Here is a 10,574-nt window from a genome sequence, read left to right on the forward strand (position 1 = left end):
CACTGCAGGCACAGGCCCCGCGTGACTTGGCGCCTCAACCCTTCAGTGAGAGCAAAAATGGGGAGACAAAGAAACAACCCCCCAAAGGAAAGAAAAGGAGGAATCACCAGAAAAGGAACTAAATGAAATGGAGGCAAGCAATTTGTCAGAGAAAGAAGTCAGAGTAATGGTTATAAGGATGCTCAAACGTCTGGATACAAAATTCACCAAAAAATGTAAGAATCATAAGGAAATGAAGAATGACATAACTGCAATAAAGAACACAATGAAGGCTTCAAGAGTAGACTAGAAGAAGCTGAGGACCAAATTAGTGAGTTAGAAGCAGATGAGTGGATTAAAAAATGTGCTACATCTACACAATGGAATACTACGCAGCTATAGAAAAAGAACTCTTACCATTTGCAACAGCATGGATGGACCTAGACAGCATTTTTCTAAGCAAAATAAGCCAGTCAGAGAAAGATAAGTATCACATGATCTCCCCCATTTGTGGAATATAATGAACAACATAAACTGATGAACAAAAATAGATCCAAAGACATAGAAGCATCAAATAAACCATCAAATCTCAAAGGGATGATGGGGGAGGGGGTGGGGGGAATAAATTAACCAAAGGACTAGTGTGCATGTAAGCATAACCAATGGACACAGACACTAGGGGGGTGAGGGCACGAGCGGGGTTGGGGTTGGGGGGCAATAGGGGGATAAGGACACATATGTAATACCTTAATCAATAAAGAATTTAAAAAGACAATACCAAATTTGCTCATGATGATCATCCCATGGTATGATCCAGTGTGCACAGAATCCAGGCAGTCAGGCCCGAGGCCATGCTGGATCATACCATAAAAGGACTCAGCAATCTCTTTGGCGAGAGCAGAGATTTCCAGTAGGGCTGTGAACTGCAGAGCAAAGTTCCCCTTTTGGATGTTCCTGCCCGACAGACGAAGGACCCTGATCTGACTACCTGAGTAGAGAAGAGTCCCCTGACTGTGCAGGCTGCCTCCTCCTTCCTCTGGTGAAGAAGGACAGAGAGCCAAGGTAAGCAGAGGCTAAGTGAGCCGATAGAGAAACAAGCCCTAAGAGAAGCAGAGAACATCTAAACAGCACTTTCAGCGAGATGAAGACTGTAGCATACTGCATTGATCAGCGGAAAGGACATGCTATATATAGGGACAGTTAGAAGGCAAGAGTTAGAGATTAAGCATTCAGTTGCTGGAGTTAAAAATGTCCAACCCCCCATCCCCACAAAAAAATAAAATAAAATAATGAAAAAGGGACCTGACCTGGTGGCTCAGTTGGTGGGAGCACCATCCCATGCACCAAAAGACTGTGGTCGATTCAATTTCTGGTTGGGACACATACCTAGGTTTTGGGTTCGATCCCCAGTGCGTACAGAAGGCACAGATTTATGTCTGTCTCTCACATTAATGTGTGTGTCTTTCTCTCTCCCTTCCTCTCTCTCTGAAATAAATAAAAACATATCTTTGATTGAGGATTAAAAAGAAAAGGTAGCCCAACCGATTTGGCTTAGTGGATAAAGCATCAGCCTGCAGACCGAAGGGTCCCAGGTTCAATTCTGGCTAAGGGCATATACCTGGCCTGGGCAGTCGATGTGTTTCTCTCACATTGGTGTTTCCCTCTGTCTTTCCCTCTCTTTGAAAATCAATGAAAAAAAAAATCCTAGGGTGAGAATTAAAAGAAAAGGTAAAGGACACAGGGGTGTCACATTCAAATCTCTGTCTCCCTAAAAGGAGGCTTACCATTGCTTCTATACACTATTTGGTCAATTACATGTTGATTTTTTCTTTGCAATAGGCTACACTTCTCTGGTTAAATTCCTGCCAAACTCACCCTGTTTACCATTGTGTCTGTAAAATATTGTGCTATATTTTAACATTTATCAAGAATAGTATTGAGTAAGAACCCCTCAGGCCTTGATACCCTGACCCATCTAACAGAAGAGACATCAAATATGAGAGACAAGATAAGGTCAGAAGAGACTACCTCCATGGCCAAGTTCTGCTGATGAGACATCCACTAACAACCGCTCTGAGAGAGAGAACAGGGAAAGGGAGGGGGAGGGGAAAATCAAGAAAAAGGGAGTTGCACAGTTAAGGAAAGACTTTACTTTGTGAATGAAAAGCTCACTTAGTGGCAAGCACAAGAAATAGGAATAAAATATATTCTTGTACACGTAGATCCATCTTCATGACATTGCAAAGCACTAAGGACAGGAAGATTCCAACACAGTAACATCTGGGGGGCTTAGGTATAGAAAGCAGATTGTTACCAGCCCCAGTATAAGCTGGAGGACAAATGGAGCGATGTCTTCAGAATTTTGAGAAATTGATTTGAACTGGGTTTTAAAAGTACATTTTTTTCCATTGATTTCAGAGAGAATAATTGACCAGTTGCTTCCTGTACGCCCCTACTGGGGATTGAGCCGAAACCCAGGCATGTGCCCTTGACCAGAATGGAACCCTGAACCCTTCAGTCTGTAGGCCAACGCTCTATCCTCTGAGCCAAACAGACAAGGGTTAACTGGGATTTTTAAATGGGCTGGGCTTGTACTGGGATTTTTAAATGCAGTTCATCCAGCTATGGAATGAATGGTCAGGGAAAAAAATTTTTTTTTCTCAACATCAGGAATTTAGAAAGTTTGCTTACCACACACCTTGAAGGTTTGTGCAGACAAAAGTAGGGTGGAAACCAACCAAAGGAAAGATGGGACCTACCACTGGGTGTGATCCAGAGGAGTCCAGTTGGTAGCAGATGGGGGAGGAGGGTATGGGTGGGAATGCAGAAGGAAGGGCAGGGCAAAAAGCCTCATACTGCATGTGAGAAGTTAGAAATAGTTACTGTTATTGATGGAACAATAGAGTCGGGTATCTATACTAATAAAAGGGTCATATGCTAATTAGACTGGGATACCTTCTGTGAGACGTTCTGGATGTCCTTCTGGACAAAGCCATGGTGGTGGAGCCAAGGCTGAGGTGGTTAGGGGCGATCAGGCTAGCAGGGGAAGTGGTTAGGGGCGATCAGGCAGGCAGGCGTGTGGTTAGGGGCGATCGGGCAGGCAGATGAGTGGTTAGGGGTGATCAGGCAGGAAGTTGAGTGATTAGGGGCGATCAGGCAGGCAGGCGATCCCTGCATGGTTCCTATATTGGAGAGGGTGCAGGTGGGCTGAGGGATGACCCCCCACTCCGTGCATGAATTTCGTGCACTGGGCCACTAGTCCTATATAATAAAAGCCTAATATGATAAGTGTCTGGTAGTCCGGTCAGCCATTCAACCAATCAAAGTGTAATATGCTAATGATATGCTAAGGCTGCTCAACTGCTCATTCTGACATGCACTGCCCACCAGGGGGCAGCTGCTCTGACAGGTTAGCTTGCTGCTTGGGTCAGGCCGATCTGGACAGAGCGAGGTGGGCTGGACACACCCTAGAGCCCTTCGTGGTCCCTCCCCAGCTGGCCAACTTCCCACATCCCCCCCGCCCCCCCCCCCAGCTCCAATTGTACACTGGTGGGGTCCCTCGGCCTGGCCTGCACCCTCTTGCAATCCAGGATCCCTAGGGGGATGTCAGAGAGCTGGTTTCGGCCCGATCCCACAGGCCAGGTCGAGGGACCCTACTGCTGCACGAATCCATCCACTGGGCCTCTAGTACATAGATAAAGGTATCACTGGTTGAAAAAAAATAAAATCTGAAAGAAAAGTAAAAATAACTTAGAAATGGGATCTATTTATTTAAGCTATGCATACAGAAGTCCTAAAACCACCCCTCTCTAGTGTGCACCAACATTATCAATACACGAATGAAAACATTCAGTGCTGATGAATCTTTTTGGGACACTGGCTGTTTTTTGCTGCTTAGCATCTGATTTACTCTTCTGGGAACTTTCCTTTGGAAACACCCCTCCTCCAATCCCAGACCCAGCACTGCTATGACTCTAACTTTCACCCCCCAGGCCACCGCATGGGTTTAGGGATGGGCTGTGATCCAGGCTCACCCACAAAACGCAGAGATTTTTGTTGGAGTGGTTGGAAAAAGAAATTCTTTTTCTTCCTGGATTACTAGCTATAAAAAAATGTAAGCTGGCGCTCAGCACCCACTCGTGGAGACAGCCTGTCTGAGAGTAACACTAAACACAGAAAGCAGAGCTGAGAGAGAGGTGGAGGGAGCCAGGCAGAGAGGGAGAGAAGGAATAAGAAGAGGAGGAGGGGAAGGAGGAGAAGGAGGAGAAGGTGGGGGAAGAGGAGGAGGAAGAGGCTTAGCAGGAGGAGGAATTGACACCAGACAAAACAGGTTGGAGACCACCTGTCACCACTTGACTCAAATGAAACAGAGATGGGGTTGGATCATATATGAGCGTTTATTCCAATAATGCTGGTAGTATGGAGGAGCCATCGGTCACCCCCTTGCTAGTTGGCTGATTATATATGATTGAGGGGTAAGATAGCTACGTGCAGCTGTGGGCTGCAAGTGTAACAGGGCAAGAGGAGGGTCAGGTTTGCAGTCCAGCCTTCAGGAGCTCAAAGGCGGATAACAAGGTGGCTAATCTGTGATGCTACAAACAGCTCAGCCAATCCTGGGACTGGAGAATGGTCAGATGGTCAGTGTTCTTGAGGTCAACTCGTGGAGGGGGTCAGGGTCTGGGCACAGCAACCAAATCAAAGTGTGTCCTGTCCTTGGTCTGTTCTCAGAATGTGTTTCTTTTCTGAGTCATGAACCCATCGAGGCATCTTATCTTTTTACAGCCTTGTTTCATCCTCCGGTTCCCAGGGTCTGAAAGAAAACGTCTTATCTATAGTTAGTAAAGTGAATAATCATTAGACAACTGTGGCTCTGTTCTTATTACATGCCCTCCCCCTGCCACCCTCCCCCCCCATCAGAATCATAAGAGAAAGGAAAGAGCAGAGGGAGGGAGAAGGGAGGAGGGAAGAAGGGAGAGGACAGGAAGAGTGACTGGAGAAGTCTCTGCACTGTTTTATTATCTGAGGTGATAAATCTCTTTTTTGCTTACGCTGGTGTGAGTCGAAATTCTGTTACCTGCCACAAAAGGGCCCTGACTGATTCAATTGCCTTCTTAGAACCAGAAACCAAAGGGTAAAAGTTACAAGAATGTTGCCAAGCATGGAGTAGGCCCAGCTGGCTGTAACTGCTGAGAGTACACCCCAAAGTTAGAAAGCATTCAAAAGTTTGCCAAAGAGATCCCAAGGAGATCTCTTCCTGCTTCTGGGGCTGGGTATAATTGCTTAAAAGTGAGAATGTTACAGGATTCCAGGGTAGGAGGAATAGGGGAAACTGAGACAGAAAAATTAGGACAAGGCCAAATAGTGTGAGTAATTTGCAGCCAGCTTGCAACTAACAAACAGTTATTATCTTCCCCAACCAAGGGTGCAGAGCAAATGGTCAAAATACTTCCCTAAGGAGAGAATGCAGAAAGGGAGAGGGAAGGGGGAAAGGAAAAAAGGGCAGTTTTACTCCCTAAGGAGAGAAGCCAGCAGTCTCAAGGCTTGGCAAGATAAAATTGCCAGGATTCTGGGAAGACCACGACAAGAAAACCTTGAGACTTAATCTGTACCAAGATACTCAGCAAAAGAATCTTTTGAAACCTATTATAGACAGGAGGAGGGTATATTACTCCTCGAACTTGCTCCACACACTTGCTTTTCTGAATTAGCCAGAAAAGCCCACCTGTGCTTGAAGCCGGATAAAATAGATTATTGCTTTGCTTTTTCAATAAAGGTGCATGCTTTAATTGCTTTAATAAGTTGGCTTTTCACAATGCAGCCAAGGTCTCTTGTATGAATTCATTTATATGAGAAGCCAAGGATCGAGGCTGGGGACAGCCCTCTAGCTAGGAGGCTGTCCTGTCTAGTAACACTTCTTTGGTGTCAGTGAGAGGTGCCTGTAACAGGTAAGGCTTTAAAACACAGCAGACATCACGCACAGATTATAAACCAATAACCTGAATGAGTAATTTTTTTTGGGGGGGGGTAATTTTTTTTTTATTGGAAAACAAATATACAACTTGGAATGGATTTGAGGCAAATTGTTCCATAAGCAGATTTTCTTTAAGTGGCTAAACAAAGTTTGAAAAGCAAGTAACAATGAAAGTAAATGTTTCTGGTACTGGACCAGCAGTACAAAAAAATAGTGTACGAGTACCTGGGTAATACACCCGTTTTGCAATAGTGCAACCCTTAAGTACATGCTGTTGATTGCCCATAGTCCATGCAGAGTTACAACTCCACACCTCGACAACAACATGCTGATGGTTCCTAAAGAAAACTACTTAAAAAAGGCATAACCAGATGTTCCCTCAGTTGACCAACTCCATCTAAGTTTAGATGTGCAGAAGGGCTTAGATATATCCAGAGTAAGCCACATGCAACATGTTACTTGATCAATTTTCTAAAAGAAGGTTTCAGGACAATAACAGTAAGATAAGGGAAGAAAACATGGAGGAATGAAGTCCTAATGACTATACATGCATATTTTTTTTTTGATAGTAGAGGGAACCTTTTACAGACAAGTTAAAAAAAAAGAAAAGGCAAATGAACAATTTTGTACAAGAAATTTAACACATTCTGTACAATATCCCCACTTTGCTGTCATCATTTGTACAAACTCTTCATAGTTTACGTGACTATCACCATCAATATCTGCTTCCCTGATCATTTCATCAACCTCTTCATCTGTTAACATCTCTCCAAGGTCTGTCATCACATGGCGAAGCTCTGCTGCACTAATATAGCCATTGCCACCCTTATCAAACACCCGGAATGCTTCTTGAATTTCTTCTTCACTGTCTGTATCTTTCATTTTTTCTTGCCATCATTGTCAGAAATTCTGGGAAGTCGATTGTGCCATTACCATCAGCATTCACTTCATTTATCATGCCCTATAACTCTGCTTCTGTGGGATTCTGCTCGAGACCTCATTACCGTTCCCAATTCCTTTGTTGTTATAGTTCCATCACCATCCTTGTCAAATAGTGAAAAAGCTTCTTTGAATTCTGTAATCTGCTCTTCAGTCTTGTTCTTTTTTTTGTCTCCCCATTTTGGCTGCCTGCTAGGGTCAGTGTGTGTGTATTAGGTTGATCTGCTGTGACTCCCTATCTCTAGTGCAGGACAGTGTCAGAAGCTGTTTGTGACTGGTCCTGAGTACCCTGTTTGGAGCTATCAGCAATCCACAGCATGTGGCGCCCTCTGCTGGGGCTGAATGCCTTAGGGAAGGACCAAGATGTGCACCAACATCTGCTTTTCCTAGCCCCCAGTCCAGAAGGAGATCACATAAAGACTGAAAGTGCCCAGAGACCCTCCTCGGCCTTCAGAATGGTCCTTATTCATCCTGATTTGCCCCAGGCTATTGACCCAGTGAGGAGTTTCCAACAGGGTGGGGCAATTGTTTGCCCCCCCAGGCAAAAGCTGTCTGGATGGTAAAGGAGGTCTCCTGGAGGAAGATGTTCCCTGCAGTTTGAGGCAATGACTCAGCACAGGAAAAGAGGCAGCTGCCTTCCAAGCTCTAACTCCAGAGCCCCCGACCCTGGATTCTGCTCACACAGCTACAGTCCACTCTGTCCTCCCTCTAGAGCCCAAGGTGAGTGGCTGCAAATGGAATTTTGTGTGTTGGCCCTTTAAGTGGGTGCCTACATTTCCAGTGGTCTCTCCCTGGCAGACAGAAACCCTGCTGATTTTCACAGCCATATGTTGTCTGGGTACTTTTCTCAGTTCTGGTGCTCTGGCTGAGGGGTCCAGCTTGGGATTTAGACCCCAGAGTTCTCAGTGGGAACCCTCACAGCTGAGATGTCCCTCTGGAACTTCAGCTGCCGTCTGTGGGAGCCCGGCCAGCCCTTTCTTGCCTCCCTCCGCACTTCCTAGCCATCTTTTTGCAGTCTTCATTTTCCCTCCTTGGTTACCAGGGTTCTCTCCGTCTAGTCTTCAGTTGATTATTCAGGATGTTTTGTCTGTATTTTAGCTGTGATTCTAAAGTGTCAGTGTAGCTTCCACTTACTCGACCACCGTTTTTCCTTCTCCTTGACTTCCTTCTTGATCTCACTGCTCTTCCTCCTGTCACCAAGTTATTGTCACTATCCTGTCCTTTGTGACAAGAATTCCCTTGCATTTCTTTTCTTTTTCTTTTTAAATCTATTTCATTGATTTTTTACAGAGAGGAAGGGAGAGGGACAGAGAGTTAGAAACGTCGATGAGAGAGAAACATCGATCAGCTGCCTCCTACACACCCCCCACTGGAAGTAGTGTAAACTGCTTGACTTGAAAAAGGATTGATTATTCAGCCTTGGAGAAATTAGATTTTCAGTATCAACAAAGGCTTTACTAAGACCTATGAAATGACTATATAGATCTCTTAGTCTTCCACTTGAGAGGCTGAAAGGTATCTCATTTCATCCAATATATCTAAAAATTTTGAAATAAAAGAAATATTGTGAACGTTGGTAAGCCTTTGTAAATATGATTTGAAAACTTTTAAAGTGGAACATTCCAAATAGAGAGAAGTACAAACTCAATGTATCATCATTAGCTGTCATTATTATACTTGGACAGTCTTGTTTCATCTACTCTCTCCCTTCCTGTCTTGATTATTTGAAAGCCAATCCAGATATCATATCATTTCATATCTAAACTTCTTAGCGCATAACTTTAAAGCTGTAGGACTCTTCTCTTTATTAACATCACATCCAAAACAATAAATACCTAATAGTAAGTATCCAGACAAGGTTCACAAGACATCTCTAGCCCTTAAATCAGTGATGGCGAACCTATGACATGTGTGTCAGAGGTGACACTTGAACTCATTTTTTTGCTTCATTCTTCTTTGTTAAATGGCATTTAAATATATAAAATAAATATTAAAAATATAAATCTTTGTTTTACTATGTTTGCAAATATCAAAAAATTTCTATATGTGACACGGCACCAGAATTAAGTTAGGGTTTTCCAAAATGCTGACACGCCCAGCTCAAAAGGTTCGCCATCACTGCCTTAAATGCTTGTCATTTTGCCTAAATGACAGCGTGGGTGGGTGGGTGGGAGGACAGATGTCTTCCTAGTTTCTGTGGAAATGCAAGTCTGCTTCTGTGAGGAAACCTCCTAAACTTGTTTTCCCTCAAGTCACAGCCTGGGTAACCTGAGGGCAGGGTATTTGACAGAAGTAAGAGGGAGGCCAGAGCCATAGAATGTCTCAAACATCGTGCCTGCCTTGAATTCAATCTACCCTGGCATCCAGAATTACCCATAAGAAAGAATCTTGATGCCAGAGAGGCACACGGTGGGTGGGGAGGTGCGTTTGTTCCAGTCTAGGCCAGTGGCTGGCTTTCATGCTGAGCCCAGCCCTGTGATGGAGACAGAGGGAGTGACACCCTAATTGATCACAGACGCTCTTTCTTCTGGGTCTTTTCCTTTTTTGTTCTCCTACTCCTCTTCCTCCCCAAAAGGCATTTATTACTCTCAGTCATCTCAGGCTATAATAAAATACCATAGACTGGGTGATAAACAACCAACATTATTTCTCACTATCCTGGAGGCTGGAAGGTCTAAGATCAAGGTACTGGCAGATTCAGTGTCTGGGAAGAGCCTGCTTCCTGGTTGCTGTGTCCTCATCTGATGGAGAGAGAGGTCCGCTCCCTTCCTCTTCTTCTAAGGGCACTAATCCCATCACGTGGGGGCTCCAACCTCCTGCCCTCATCTAGCGCTAATCACCTCCAAAGGTCCCAGTTCTAGATGCCATCATATTGGGGACTAGGGTTTTAGCACGTAAGTTTGGGGGATACTAACATTCTGTCCATAGCAATTACACATTATCTTCTCAGGTGCTCTGACAGGTGGAAGAGAAAAATCTAACTCTAGGATTATCCTCACTGAGGCTGATCCTGGTAGGCAAATCCAGCTGAGGGAAAAGTGCCACTGAGAACAGCATCCTCTGCCAGACCATGTTTGAGTCCAAACAGGGAGCCCAGATGGTGACCAAGACCTGCCAGGTAGCCACAGGCACGTGAAATGGGAGGAGCATCCTGGTGGTTGACATGCCCTTCATGTTAGAGGCAAAGGCCCAAAACCAAGAGATGTACAAGGACATCGGAGACTGCTACCTGCTCTCAGTCCCAGAGCCACACGTGTTGCTGCTGGTGACTCAGTGGGGCACTTCACTGCGCATGACACGATGGCAGTGAGGAGGGAGAAGGAGGTCTTTGGGGCAGGGGCCGTGGGACATGTGGTGGTCCTCTTCACCCACAAGGAGGACTTAGGGACTTGCCCTCAGTGAGGCGGGGTGGCACCCTTTGAGAACAGCACAGGTGTCACCTGGCCAAGGTGCACACCCATATTGAAAAGCCCGGGGAGACCTGAAGGAGACCCGGAGTCACTGAGTGTCCAAGGTGCTCCTCAGTGTAAAAACGTGGAGTCCTTTTGCATTATGAGATTTGTGTTAGTCCAGTTGGATGCAGCTTATTTCTCATTATTATTTTACTGATCATCTGGCATCATCTTTAATTCTATGTGCCATCTGAATGTCAAAGCGTTTCCCAAGTGTCACCTCATGAATTGAT

The 10,574-nt window shown here is 45.0% G+C and overlaps 1 pseudogene; it reads right to left on the minus strand.

Annotated features, from left to right (window-relative positions):
• Window positions 1-6,000: 6,000 nt before the first annotated feature.
• LOC102751977 overlaps window positions 6,001-10,574 on the minus strand; it is a 5,650-nt pseudogene continuing 1,076 nt past the window's right edge.

Source organism: Myotis davidii, unplaced genomic scaffold (assembly GCF_000327345.1).
Source record: "Myotis davidii unplaced genomic scaffold, ASM32734v1 scaffold1298, whole genome shotgun sequence".
Taxonomy (NCBI): domain Eukaryota; kingdom Metazoa; phylum Chordata; class Mammalia; order Chiroptera; family Vespertilionidae; genus Myotis; species Myotis davidii.